The following is an 11,212-nucleotide window of genomic DNA, read 5'->3' as shown; positions in this document are numbered from 1 at the left end:
ATCATAGCATTCATCCTTCGGTAAGCACGAAGAGAAATTAAACAATGTATGAGTTGAAGAGTTACTCTCATTAGAAGGTGGGCATGGGTGATCAATCCGCTCTTCCTCCTTTTGTTTTTCGCTCTCCTCCTCATCTTTTTCATCCAATGAACTCACAGTTTCATCAACTTCTTCTTCCATAGATTCCTGCAAAATATTAGTCTCTTCTTGGACAACGGAGACTTTCTCAATAAGTGCATTAATATCGGAATTGTATTCATAATTCTCATAGCAATATTTAAGGATAGCTAAATTTTCAGGTCTAAAAACTGAATCATCAAAATCTTCAAACTCTTTAAACATAGATTCAATTTCATAAGCACCCATAAAAGCAATAAATTCTTCTATTTTTTCCACATCATAGTAATCATATATACCATTAGCATAAGAAGCTATGGTTTTATTATTATTAAATTCGCATAAAAAGGGAAGGTGTGGAGTCTTCATCCTAGAGCAACAAGTATAATCATATCTCAAGCATAGTTGCCTAGCATACCAATTCAATATATGAATTTGATCCCATAGTAGTTTCCCTTTTTCTGTCAAGCGATAATCTCTAAAGTATTCGCGTTGATCCAACGTTACTCTCATTACATAATTGAATGGGGTTTTCTCAGAATTATTAAAATAATACATAATATCTTTCACATAACCAACATCGAGGGTTTTAGAAGGTTCCTCATCTCCATGAGCAGCAAGTACACCTAATTTTTTTGGTATTTCGTGTTCCATATCCATAACTAAATATAAAGAACAACTAAGAACAGCAAATAAAAATTACTTAGTGATAAATCAAACAAGCACACACGAGAATATTCACCCCACGCTATGACTCCCCGGCAACGGCGCCAGAAAAAGGTCTTGATAACCCACAAGTATAGGGGATCGCAACAGTTTTCGATAAGTAAGAGTGTCGAACCCAACGAGGAGCTAAAGGCAGAATAAATATTCCCTCAAGTTCTATCGACCACCGATACAACTCTACGCACGCTTGACGTTCGCTTTACCTAGAACAAGTATGAAACTAGAAGTACTTTGTAGGTGTTGTTGGATAGGTTTGCAAGATAATAAAGATTACGTAAATAAAAAGTAGGGGCTATTTAGATAAAGACACAACTAAGTTAGGTTTAGTAGAGAGCTTGTTGTTACGAGAAAGTTATTTGTTCGTAGGCAATCGATAACTAGACCGATAATCATTATTGCAATTTTATATGAGGGAGAGGCATAAGCTAACATACTCTCTCTACTTGGATCATATGCACTTATGATTGGAACTCTAGCAAGCATCCGCAACTACTAAAGATCATTAAGGTAAAACCCAACCATAGCATTAAAGCATCAAGTCCTCTTTATTCCATACGCAACAACCCCCTTAGTCGGGTTTGTGTTTCAGTCACTCACGCAACCCACTATAAACGAATCATGAACGTATTGCAACACCCTACAGCGGGGATCCCTCACGCTTGCGCGACACGGAGAGCACCATAGGACAGCACCAATAATAAAACATGCAACTCAAACCAAACTTGATCATCAAATAACCCATAGGACAAAACGGATCTACTCAAACATCATAGGATAGCCATACATCATTGAGAAATAATAGGGATAATTAGATTTATGCCCCTAGTTGTGTCCCACTCGGCTGTTTTACCCCTAATTTCCAAAAGTCACCGCTTCTGTCCAAGTCACTTCGCTCCTCTTATGCTTTTGCCCTTTGACCGTTTGACCGTCAGTTTGAAAACTTCATAACTAATTCATACTAAATCAGAAAAATGCAAATAAGATACCAAAATGTTCAGAAAAACATCACCTATATGTCAGTGTCATTTGCATTCATGAAAAAAGTGTTTGAAAGTGCCCATCCGAGTTTTAGCTCTTATGCTACCACCATGAATAGTAAAATCTAAAAAAATTCAAAAAAAATTGGTGGCAAAGAATGAGAAATTTTTGAAGTGCTCACCAAGTTTCGTCAGGGAATGACATTCATGAGTGCCCTAGGAGAAAAAACAATCAACACTCCAAAATAGATTGTTTGTTTGCCACGACTTCCACGAATGTCGTTCCCTGATGAAACTTGGCAAGCACTCAGAACATTTGTCGTTCTTTGTCACCATATTTTTTTTTGAATTTTTTTAAATTTTTTTAGATTTTACTATTCATGGTGGTATCAAAAGAGCTAAAACTCGGATGTGCACTTTCCAACACTTTTTTCATGAATGCAAATGACACTGACATATAGGTGATGTTTTTTTGAACATTTTGGTATCTTATTTGCATTTTTCTGATTCAGTATGAATTAGTTATGAAGTTTTCAAACTGACAGTCAAACGGTCAAAGGGCAAAAGCATAAGAGGAGCAAAGTAACTTGGACAGAACAGGTGACTTTTGAAAATTAGGGGTAAAACAGACGAGTGAGACACAACTAAGGGCATAAATCTAATTATCTCGAAATAATATATAGCGTTAAGCACCATGTTTAAGTAGAGATTACAACGGGTAAGAGAGAGGTTACACCGCTGCATAGAGGGGGGAAGAGTTGGTGATGATGACGGTGAAGTTGTTGGTGAAGATTGCGGTGATGATGATGGCCCCCAGTGGCACTCCGGTGCCACCGGAAGCGAGGGGGAGAGAGCCCCCCTTCTTCTTTTTCTTCCTTGATCTCCTCCCTAGATGGGAGAAAGGTTTCCCCTCTGGTTCATGGCCTTCATGGCGTGGGAGAGGCAAGAACCCCTTCGAGATTGGATTTGTCTCTCTGTCTCTCTCTGTTTTTGCGTTCTCAGATTCTACCCTTTCACCGTTTCTTATATTTCCGGAGATCCGTAACTCCGATTGGGCTGAAATTTTAACACGATCTCTATCAAAATATTAGCTTTCTTGCGGCGAAAGAAGGGCATCAACTACCTTATGGGATGGCCACGAGGGTCAGGGGCGCGCCTGCCCCCTGCCTCATGGCCCCCTCAGGCATCATCTCGCGTGGATTTTTCTTCCAAAAATCATACATATTCCAAAAAAATCTCCGTCAGGTTTTATTCTATTTGGACTCCGTTTGATATGGATATTCTGCGAAACAAAAAACATGCAACAAACAGGAACTGGCACTGGGCACTGGATCAATATGTTAGTCTCAAAAATAATATAAAAAGTTGCCAAAAGTATATGAAAGTTATAAAATATTAGCATGGAACGATCAAAATTATAGATACGACGGAGACGTATCAGCGTCTTGCCTGAATCCCTGTCAAAGGATCAAAGCTAACCATCACTTGAAGCTGGCTACATCAGCTTCCTGACATCAGCTTGTACCATCACTTTGAAGATGATCAAAGAAAATACTCCAAAGAATTGACTACATCAGCTTCTACCATCACTTGAAGCTGACTACAGTACATCAGCTTCTACTCCTAAATTCAGTTATCACCTTCTACTGTAAATTTACAACAAATCAGGAGAGGAGTGCCATCTTATCAGGAGTAGTCAAGATCAGCTAGTACTGTAAATTCAGTTATCAGGAGTACAACAAATAATTGACTACTGTAAATTCAGTCATCCTAACGCAGGGCATGGAAAGGACAAGATCATCTTCATAGGAGTAGATAAGATCAGCTTTATACCTGACACAAGGCATGGGGAGGACGATGGTGCCGCTTCTCTGGTGCTCCAGGCAGGTCGTGTCCTCCATCTGCTTCGGTCAGACGCACGCCTCCTTCTTCCGGAGCCAGGCGCACCTCCCGCGCCACACCGTCAGGCAAAGCAGCGGCACCAGAGGCAAGCGAGCCAAGGCCAGAGCACATCCCGACATGCTGCGCCGCCTCGCGGACAGCTGAGGTAGCGGCCACGGCCAAGACGAGCAGAAGAAGCCCGCTGCTTCGGTCTCCAATCCAGCACCGCCGTTCTCCTCATCCCGCTGCTCCAGTCTCCAATCCAGCACCGCCGTCCTCCTCCCGCTGCTCCAGCATGGATCAAGCACCGCCACCCACGGATCGACCACCGCGGCCCACAGATCGAGCACCTCCGCCCACAGATCGAGCACCTCCGCCCACAGATCGAGCAGCGCGGCTGTAAAAATGTCACCTTTAACCAAGAGCTAGCAGGCGGGTTGCTAGGGTTAGGGGTACGAATCGGGGTGGTAAGGAGCAAGGCGGGGTGAGGAAGACACCGACGAGTGAGAGGACGGCGACTGGCCGGTGAGCGAGTGGTCGGCGGGGAGGGCGACTGGGCCGGGAGAGAGCGAGTGAGTGGGGAGCGAGCGACAGAGCGAGAGTAGCGTGCGAGTGGAAGGGTAATTTGGGAAAGCAAAGAAAACTTGCTACGTGATTGAAATTGTACTAAGATTCTAAAAAGACAATTATTTCGGAACAGAGGGAGTATACAATAACAAATCAATACCATTAGATTCATTATCGAATATACTTTCATATCATATAGATTTGCTATTGTAAATTTTCATATTTTTTCTATAAATTTGGTCAAATTTTATGAAGTTTGACTTCAGTCAAACCTAATATGCAGAGTAAATAAAAACGGAGGGAGTACTAGTATCATGCATATGATGCTAGTGTATGATACCACCTCCCTAATGCATAGTATCATATCTTAGTATCGTATGGTACTTTATTTATTGCCATGCATGACACATATTAGTATATCATTTATTATGATACGGTATTATGATATGATACTCAACACTCTCTTTCTTCATTTAATTCTATGACACCTCATTAAAATTATCTTGTTCTATGATACTATCATTACGACCAGCCTAAAACATCTGACGGTGCAGAGCAATTATCGGGTGGATGTCGTGCACAGAACATCGTGTGTACATCAATTCCCAAGATATAAATACAGTCTTTTACTGGTAACTCATCAATACATGGTGAAGCTTTTGGCTCTTCCTAGTGCTCCACGGTGTACAGGTGCTAAGCATGCCACATTAAAAAAATGACATGACACTACAAGGAGGAGAAGAGCACTTTGATGACCCGAGGAAAAACCAATGCCAAGCACGTCAACCTAAGTAAATACTTAAATGAAGGAAGCTCATTGGTGCATGGAAGAGTTTAGGTGCTAATATCAATATGGGTAGACCTTTTCTTGCAACTCAGCCTCTAATACAATCAGATGATTTCACTTATTTCATACCAGATAAGCAGGAAATCTTGCAGATTCTGAAGAATATGAAGCTAAATGCATCACCTGGCCCTGATGGTTTCAATGTGGAGTTTTACCTTGCAACCTGGGATTGGATTGGGGATGACGTTACTGCCTTGGTTACCATGTTCTATCGTACAGGTATCTTACCCCCACATATTAGTGACACGAATATTGCTCTCATTCCTAAAAAGTTGGTTCCTTAAGTTCCTACTAACTATAGACCCATTAGCCTTTGTAATGTCATCTATAAAATTATTGCTAAATCTTTGGCTAATAGGCTCAAACCTCACTTGCCTGATTATATTGATCCCTCTCAGCAAGCTTTTATTGAAGGGCGTAGAATTAGTGATAACATTATAATTGCGCAAGAAATCACTCATTCATTTGCCCTTAATTCTTGAAAACAATAGGCCTTCATGCTTAAAATTGATCTTGCTAAAGCTTTCGATCGTATTGAATGGAATTTCATCGTTTCAACTCTCTCACGTAGAGGGTTGCATGCTCACTTCATTAATCTTATCTATGCGTGCATTTCTACTCCAATTTTTTCTGTCATCATTAATGGCCAAGCCACTTAGAGATTCAAAAGTGATAGGGGTATAAGACAGGGTTGTCCTCTTTCTCCCTATCTTTTTGTGCTTGCCATCAATGAACTTTCTCTGGCTCTTAATGATGCTATGGCTGCTAACAACCTTGAAGGCATCGTGCTTGGATCAAATTGCCCTTTAGTCCACTCCTTACTTTCTGCAGATGATCTACTAGTGTGTGGAAAAGCTAGCTTGCAGGAAGCTCGTACCATGGCTCATATCATTCATCGTTTTTGCGCTTCTTCAGGTCAGACTCCAAACTGGTCCAAGTCTTCTATACTTTTCAGTGCTCAGGTTAACCAGTGTGTTGTCTCAGATATTAAAAGCATCTTTCCTGTTCCTGCCATGGATGAGAACTTCACCCACCTGGGACACCCTTTGATTCTCCCTGCCAAGAATAGAACTATTGCTTACAATTTTGTTCTAGATAAATTTATGGCTAAGCTTCCTTGTTATAAGGCTAATATGCTTTCTCATGTGGCTAGACTGGAGCTCATTAGATCTGTTTTTTCGGCCATTCCGGTTTATTATATGTCTAATATTTTCTTCACCAAGAAATTTATTGCCAAACTTTCTGCTATCATTAGAACTTTTTGGTGGAAAGGAATCAGAGAAGATAATCCTACTAGAAGTCTTTGTCTGAGGTCCTGGAAAGACATCTGCATGTCAAAAAAAGAGGGTGGCTTCGGAATAAAAAAACCTTCAAGCCATGAATCAAGGTCTTATCCTAGCCTCTGCTTGGAGAATTGCCAACTCTCCCGGCTCACATCTGCATCTTGTTCTTAAGTCCAAATATTTTTGGGACTCTTCTTTTTGGACTGCCACCTCTAGCGCTCCAAAATCAGCCTTCTGGTCCTCCATTCTCAAGATGCTCCCTAAACTCAAAGCTCACTCCTTCTATCAGATCACTCAAGGAAAAAATTCCATTTGGAGTACTCCCTGGTGCCCAGCTTGGACTGATATCTACAATCATCTCATTATTCAACCTACAAACTTTACTTATCCTGCTCAAGTCAAAGATCTTTGGCTCCAAGAACAGAAAGCCTGGAACAATGTTCTCATCTATTCTATTTTTCAAGAACCCACAACCTCTGTTATTACTCAAACCAAGATCATTCAAGATGACTGTGATGATATTCTTTGTTGGGATCTCATGCCTAATGGTAAGTGTAACACCAAAAGTACTTACAAACTGTGCTTGCAGGACATTCAAAGCCAACCAAGAAGTCGGCCTACATAGATTTCTCACCTTGTGAAAGATTTTCTTAATCAAGTTTGGAAGCAAAAGCATATGGTGCCAAGGGTCCAAACATTTGCATGGAGACTTCTTAGAAAATCCCTTCCTACAGGCTGCAGAGCTAGCCGTTTTTCTAGGCATATTACTAAAGCATGTTGTCGTTGTTCGCAAGATGAGGATGAAATGCATCTCTTTTTCCTATGTCCGTTTGTGAGAGCATCTTGGTTTGCTCATCCTTGGTATCTTAGGACAGATCTTCTTATAGAGAATCATCATTCTATGCAAAATATTATTTATGCTTTGCTCAATGTGAATCATCCTTATGCATCGATCCCAAACGTTTTCAACTTCTTATGGTGCATTTGGAAATCAAGAAATGATTGTCTTTTTGCTAGGAAATGTACTTTCCCTCATCAGGTACATCTTGTTGCGCTGGCCATGGCTGAATGCAACACTATCCAAGAGGTTCCTCCTGACAATTCTAATTCTACTATCCATGCTCATATTAACAGGGACAACAATTTGGTGCTACAATAGGGCTGCACCATTAAGTCTGATCTTCTAATCTCAGGAGCCAAAATATTCTCTGATGCTTCTTTCAAATGTTCAAAAATTCCAGGTTTATCAAATGGAGATGCAGCTACAGGCATTGGAGTTTTTCTTAATTTTTTACAGGACAATAGAAGTATCCAAGTTCAGATTCAAGCATCCGCACCACTAACTTCGTCACCTCTACAAGCAGAAGCACAAGCTCTTCTTCTTGCTGCCAAAGCAGCGCAGATCTTACAAGTCGAGCAGCCCACGTTTCTCACCAACAATATTTCTCTTGCCAAGGCGGCGGCGAACAGGAATGTAACAACAGATTCCACTCCTTGGGTGATTAGAGAATCTCTTGCTGATTTCTATAGGACTACCCAAAATCTACACCTGCAGGTGTTCCATATATCTAGAGAAATAAATGGAATTGCACACAGTGTAGCTCATCAGGTTCTTAGTCGCTCTTTGGAACCTGTCCATAGTTGTTTCGGTTCAGCTCACAGGAACAAAATATGCCTTGCCATTTCTACTCTTTCTACCTTAAATTTACAGGGTTTTGTACTCCATGTTGTACACTGTTTTTGAGTTGAATGAATTTGGCGCTGAGGGCGCCTTTCCCCGTTCAAAAGAAAAAAAAGCTACTCCGTCCTGATTTATTAGCCCCCTCGTATTTAGTGTCATACTTTGGCCATGATTCTAACTAATAAAATATAAATTATACATAACAAAAATAGTATCATCAAAAACTATATTCAAATACAAATTAAACAATATAATTTTTTATGACATGCATTAGTATTTTCTTAGTTAAATATATGGTTAAACTTTGACACAAAATACGAAGGGACCAATAAACTAGGACGGAGGTAGAAAGCACCTATGCATCAGGGACTTGAGTTGCTAAGCTATTTAATGCACTTAACACCTTATCTAAGCATCTTTGCATTGGAAGAGACCTTAGCCGCAACACTGCGGCTTCCAAGAATGAAAACAAATATTTTTTCGAAGCGTTTCTTCTTGTGACCAGCGATTGAATCCAACACATGTGCATCGTGTAGTTTCAGGTTTTAGGGCCTAGTAGCTTCGATTTTGGGTTGTTCGACAACGGCGACGACGACGCTGAATAAAGAAGCTATAGATCCTTTCCCGACGAGGTGATCGGCTATATGGTCGGTGATGGATTTGGGAACTGCTCTGTTCCAGCAGGGATGTCTCGGCGGTGGCGACATCCTTGCGGCGGCCTTGAGTCCTCACGCTCCGCCGTTGCCACGATGCCCGCTTCAGCGTCGTCATGGAGCTTGGGAGGTAGTCCAAGAACTGTTACAAGTAGTGGTCTATATCGACGACATCTGAAAGACAGATCGTGTGCTGGGTTCGTAGTTGGTGGCTGTCAGTTATGGTTTCCTCCTTCGGCATCTTAGTCGTGCGGTGGTGCCATATCTATAGTTTGATAGCGTGTCCGTGTGCTGCCTCAATCATATTCTTTCAACGACAATGACTTCGCCTTTGGTAATCAAGTTTGAAGGTCTGCACAAGCATCCAGCTCGGATGACGAGGTGATTCGTTGCACTTTCCTTTGATGGTCGTTGCGGTGGTTCTGAAGGCAGGTAACGAACGTCGGAGTCGTGCTTAGGGAATCACCATGGATCACCATGTTGTGGGTATCACCATGGATTAAATCAGTAGAGAACTATCATCTTCCCAATTGGAGTTAATCCAATCCTTGAGGGTTGGCACAGGATTTTATGTATGTGGGCTCGGATTTTTAGGAGTTTCATGTTCTTTGCCCGCGTCTAGTGCTGGTCATAGCGTTTTCCAAAAAAAAACATGTTCCTTCTTCAGCGATACCATGAAGACATATATGTTTGTATCCTCGTAGATCCGTTTGTTCAAAACCGATGACTTTATGTTATTGTGTCATGCTACTGTTTTTGTTGGTTTGGTTCTTTGTGGAATTGGCATCTTTCTTTCATATTACAGTGAAGATTTTGTGTTTTGATAGCCTGCACTCTAGGGGTATATCTCCGGACCAATTATGTTCTTTGCTCAAGGCCTTCCATCCTTTTGGATGGACGGGAAAAGGAGCCTTTAGATATCTTTATTGGCAAGTTCGTGCCGGTGAACGAGTACTAGTATAATTGTCTCAATCTAACTGTGCAATCTGTTTATTGAAGTCTTGGGAGTATTTCGTCTTGCGGAGATTGATACCACGAAGCAGAAGTCTCCAAGAGGATTTAGTTTGTATCTTTAGGGATATTAGATTTGAAAAAATGCACCTTAATGGTTGCGCGTACGAATTGAAACTACATGTGTTTCTAAAAAATGCATAAACAAACCTTTTCCTTATGTTTCTAAAAATAGCCGTTTTCTCCCATTTAATTTTTTTCACATTTTTTCTTATCATTTTACCTGATCCAAAAAATTACTTGGAAACAAATATTATTTTATCAATCCATACAGAAATTTGCATAATTTTTCAAAAATCTTTATACAGTTAAAAAGTGTTCATATGCTTACATATTATTCGTATAAATCTTCTTTAAGGTATTCACAGATTCAAAACCTATTTGCGTATTATAGAGATTTTCATATAGTTTAAAATTATTCGTTTGTTCTGAAAAACTGCTTACGTATTATTTTAACGGAAATCATATAAATTCAAAAGTGTACACACATAAAAAAGAAGTGCAAAAAATTCAACATGTATATTTTAAACTGCCAAAAATTCCCAGACAAAATACACATGAACATTCACATGTATACTCCCATTTATGTAAGGTTTCGTGATCAAATACGTTTTGGTGTGCATTGTATTTAATAAAATAAAATCACAGACTTTTATAGTGAACAGCATGTGGTAGAAAGGCATCACATTATGTTTTTGTGTGTGCAGCTTGAACACAACATATTTCATCACGAAAATATAGAGATGTAGTATACATCCCAGGTTCATGTGTAATGTATTTTTCTGGAATTTTGTATTTTCCACAATCCGTGCTCCACGGAGCCTAGGACCCAAAAGAAATTTCTGGTTCATGCCTTTCTAAGATGTCCATGTAATTTGAAGAAGTGGTCTCACATTTTTTTAATCAGCACTTAGTTTGAAATTTTGATCGTGCATTTAAACAATATGGACATATTTTTAAAACAACTGCTTACGCACTTTTTTCATAAACTAGTACAGTAAAAAAACACTTCATGTATTAGCATAAAAATGTGCTTTGCCTTTTTAAAACATGCTCATGTAATTTTTTGAAACTGTTCCCAGATTTAAAAAATATTGATGTAGGAACAATGTTCTTATATTTTAAAAAATATCATATAATTTAAAAATAACTAATGCATTTTCAAAAAAGTTCATAGAATTATAAAATATTCACATATTATAAGAAAACATTATTATATTTTCAATAGTTGTTTGACGTTTTCAAAAAATAAAATAAAAAGAAATCATCAAACGACACAAAAGAAAATAAAAAATAAAAGGTAAAAACTGGAAACCGCAACTAAAATGCAGGAGAACGGAAACTTGGAAAAACAACAGCCGGTGTAAACCCGGGGAAGTAATAAAACAATTTATTTTTTTAGGTAACCATGCAAGTTTCTTTTTTAGACAAAAGTAACCAGGGAAGAGAAGTGATAAACGGAAGAAAGT

At 39.6% G+C, this 11,212-nt stretch overlaps 1 long non-coding RNA gene across 1 annotated transcript; it reads right to left on the bottom strand.

The window, feature by feature from the left end:
- Positions 1-2,454: 2,454 nt before the first annotated feature.
- Positions 2,455-4,399, bottom strand: LOC147971061 (uncharacterized). Its single transcript, XR_015604480.1, has 2 exons — positions 2,944-4,399; positions 2,455-2,876 (listed from the first exon to the last, which is right to left on the bottom strand). It is a non-coding gene; the product is annotated as an uncharacterized LOC147971061 (long non-coding RNA).
- Positions 4,400-11,212: the final 6,813 nt, after the last annotated feature.

The sequence above is a fragment of the Triticum urartu genome, chromosome 5A (assembly GCF_056163025.1).
Source record: "Triticum urartu cultivar PI428250 chromosome 5A, HENAU_Tu73, whole genome shotgun sequence".
Taxonomy (NCBI): domain Eukaryota; kingdom Viridiplantae; phylum Streptophyta; class Magnoliopsida; order Poales; family Poaceae; genus Triticum; species Triticum urartu.
This window is presented reverse-complemented; position numbering and strand designations above follow the sequence as displayed.